The following is a 3,777-nucleotide window of genomic DNA, read 5'->3' on the forward strand; positions in this document are numbered from 1 at the left end:
TGTGTTATTTACCTGTGACATCTCGTACACTTTCTTGTGTGAAATATTTCTGTAATGTCAAACATACTAGATAGAATTAGATGGTGATCTTTTGTACTGATGTCAGGTGATACCTTGAGAATACATGCTCCCTTATTTTTCGACCCACTCTCTGACACCAATTTGTTAAGTCTCTGTTCGTTAGTTAATTTCCCGTATAATTTCTTTCCGATGAAACTTTAGCGACACCAGTCCTTTCTTAAATAAAACTAGTTTATTCTTTCTCAATACAACTTTGAAATTTACTTAATTTCCACGGTCACGCTATAACTTAAACTAATGCTATAATTCACAACAAACGACTCACGCGCTCGACCCAACTGTCCGTCTCTATCTCTGTCTGCAATTCAATTACATTGTTGCCGTCAGTTCTTGGCGGTCTTATATACAAGAATACCGTACATCTAGGAAACACTCGAGGCTTCAGGAAGGGACATGAATTTTCTAGAAGTTCATGACGTGTTACTAGGGTCACGTGACTTCCGCTGTCGTAACAATATATTTAGGCCTACTATATTACCAGTTTTACTCCATTATATATATATTAGCACCATTATATGTATTTTAAGTATGTTGCGAAGTTTTAACACCCCTCCAAAGTTATTAGGTGTCTAAATGTCCTACTTCCTCATTCTTTTAGGTGTCTGGTGTCTAGTTGTCCGGTTACCGTTTCGTCTGTATAATACTAAGGTTTCTCTGTTTGGAACAAATTCTTTGCAGATTTCCATTAATTTTAGCACATATTTCTAAGACCTCTCAAATTTCCAGTTTTACGTGGTTCCTAGTCCTTTCGTTCTTGATAACCAAGTCAAAAGTCAGGAAATACAGTTAAATTCTGCATAACATTGTCTGTTAAGCCTTGTGTTGTTTTGAGGACCTATTCGACTACTCTAAGGAAAATCAGTGCACCTGAGAATAACACAGTACCAAGTTCGTGATAAGCGAAAAACAAACAAATATACACTGAGAGAATCCATCTTACATTTTAAGCTTTCAAGCTACATTTGGACTATTTTCATTGATATCTTGACCCCTAAACCGTATTAGATAAGCCAGAAAGCAATAGCTGGAGGGTTTAGATGTTGTTGGTTTTAGAATTTGTATATAAAATTAGATCTATTGGAAATAATTGCATATTACTTTCCACATTTCAAATGTAATTGTTCACAATCAGATTACCGTCTGAAGTTCAACTTCCCTCCAAACTTATAATTATGTTGAATTTTACCCCCAGTGGCACAACGGTATGTCTGCGAACTTACAACGCTAGAATCCGGGTTTCGATACCCGTGGAGGGCAGAGCACAGATAGCCCATTGTGTAGCTTTGTGCTTAACTTCAAACAAACAAACAAACAAAATGTTGATTTTTTTTCGCATAATTTTACAACTTATCCCCGGTGCCAAAGATCTGAACTACCCTGTGGCCTACGTAAAATATATGAATAATAATAATAGTAAAACATCTCGATCAATTCAATGAAAAGTACGTATACGTTACGAATGAGAGAGGAAAAGTCAACGTTCTTCTAGTACGTTAGCCGACGCCCTCAGAGAAATACCGTAGGATATGGAAATTAGGACTGATGGTTATACTACTTACTTGTGTTACACTTACAGTTGTAATTTTGATGTTTTCCTTACTTAGCTGTTAAATTATAGAGTCTGTTCACGTTTTGTAAAATTCTGTATTCATATTATTATTACTAGTTATTGATATACTTGACTTCAGACTGTTCAAATTCAATTTCATTTGCAGTCTTATCCTTAGGTAAGTTTTTCTTGTGTAACTTATTTTATAATCCATACCTAACGCTCGGTTAATTTTGCAATTTCATGCAGGAAAAAAGTTAGGCTTAACTTTTGCCGTGGCACGTAGGCGAGTAAAATTAATTAGACTATCCATTTTTTTCTCTCTCGTAAGTGTAGTTATCAGAAGAAATCGTGATTGTTCTAGTTTTCGGAACATTTTTGTCGTTGTCAGAAACGCAAAACTTAGTTTTTAGATTATCCTTATTTCCATGCATTTCAATTTGTTCAAACATTTAACGTATTTTTTCATACCTTTACGCACAGGATAACAACGAACGATAACTGTGAAAGAGTGTTGGCCAGTTTTTAAATTTTACTCGAGCCTTAGGAGAGTGAAAAACCACTCAAAGTACTATTAGTTTTAATAAAAATTAAAAGTAAAACTTAAAAAGTATGAGTGGTTTCACTCTCCCAAGGCTCGAATAAAACTAAAAATTATATTAATACTGGGTAATGGTATTAGTAATGCAATACCTCAGAAATCTTTTTCTCAAACAGTGAAACAGTGCATTACTTATTCTTGAATGTGTAAAATAAATTTAAAAAAATAATGAAAATCTCTTTGTCCATATTGGCAGCATTCACCTGACTATTTAATGCTATAATTAGAAAAATAATAATATTTTTTCTTATCAGAACAGCCATTTGCAAGTGAAGCTGATCATCTGAGCAACTTTTCATATTTTTATGCTAATTAATCATTAGTATTTTTCATTAAATAAAATTAACAGGCTGTACAACTTATAATTTTCCAGGATCTTTACCAAATTTTTTAATTAATTTTTTATCTTGCTTGTTCTAGCTGAGAAAAAACAAACAAAAAAACACGCTTCCATTATACAGCCATTTACATTTCAGATTAACCCTCATTAGAAGAAAAAAAATTTATATCTTGACATTTTATCCGAGTTGGCTTGTTAAATCCATCGAGTTGTAGTGAGTATGTATTATTCAGTAGTAGGCTGTAGCATGGTGAAGCAAAGTATAGTGTTAACCTTGCAAGGTAGCATCATGTTCATGGATGCTGAACTTATTGGAACAGTCAAGCATAAAAAAAAAAAAACCAGAAAAACTCCATATATCTTCAGCATAAAAAAATTTAAATCTTCACCAAAAGTGGTTGGCCAAGACCTTTAAGTAGTCTCTAATTGGGAAAGCATATCAACTGTTTCATCTTTGTTGTATCAGTGCTATGATAAATTAAGCATTTGCTATATAGCAAAATCTGGATGAATGAATGGCAGATGGCTTTTAATTATAAAAGCAGAGTATGCATGTGGGGTATGAGTAATTTTGATGAGTATGACCTTAACAGTGTTATGGAACAAAAGGACCTTGGTGTTATAGCTGATCAGACTTAAGCTATACAAGCAATATGTTGTTGCTAGTGGCAGGACAAAGAGGATTTTAAGTTGTATCTACAGAAATATTAAATATAAACCCAAAGAGGTTATAATTTCATAGGTTAGACAACATTTTGAATACTGTGTTTAGTCTTGAGGTCCTTATCTTTGGAAGAATATTAAAATGTTGGAAAGGGTTCAGAGGAAAGCTACTAGTTTGTTACCTGGAATGGATAGGCTGTCAAATGATGACAGATTAAGATCTCTGAAATTGTTTTCTCTTTGAAAAAAATATGAGGTGTTTAAGATTGTTTAGGAAATTGATAGTGTTGATGCATCATTTTTTGTGTACTTATTGTGAGAATAGTAGGATTAGGGTATAAATTATGGCAAAATAGGAATCATCTTCAGGTAAGACAGCTTTATCTGTCTAATAAGCTGGTTGGCCCCCTTTGGAATGGAAGGCTTTATAAGTATTTGAATGATAAGGGATGGCTTTAAATGTTAGTGGATGGGATGGCCTAGATAGACCAATAGGTCCCTTGTAGTCCTCAAATTCTAGGTAATGTGTATGTAGGTAAGGCC

At 33.7% G+C, this 3,777-nt stretch overlaps 1 long non-coding RNA gene across 1 annotated transcript in view; it reads left to right on the forward strand.

The window, feature by feature from the left end:
- Positions 1–1,409: 1,409 nt before the first annotated feature.
- LOC106466468 overlaps positions 1,410–3,777 on the forward strand; it is a 22,594-nt gene continuing 20,226 nt past the window's right edge. The window contains exon 1 of the long non-coding RNA XR_001291268.2: positions 1,410–1,808. This is a non-coding gene — a long non-coding RNA (uncharacterized LOC106466468). The remainder of the gene's footprint in view (positions 1,809–3,777) is intronic.

Source organism: Limulus polyphemus, unplaced genomic scaffold (assembly GCF_000517525.1).
Source record: "Limulus polyphemus unplaced genomic scaffold, Limulus_polyphemus-2.1.2 Scaffold2268, whole genome shotgun sequence".
Lineage (NCBI taxonomy): Eukaryota > Metazoa > Arthropoda > Merostomata > Xiphosura > Limulidae > Limulus > Limulus polyphemus.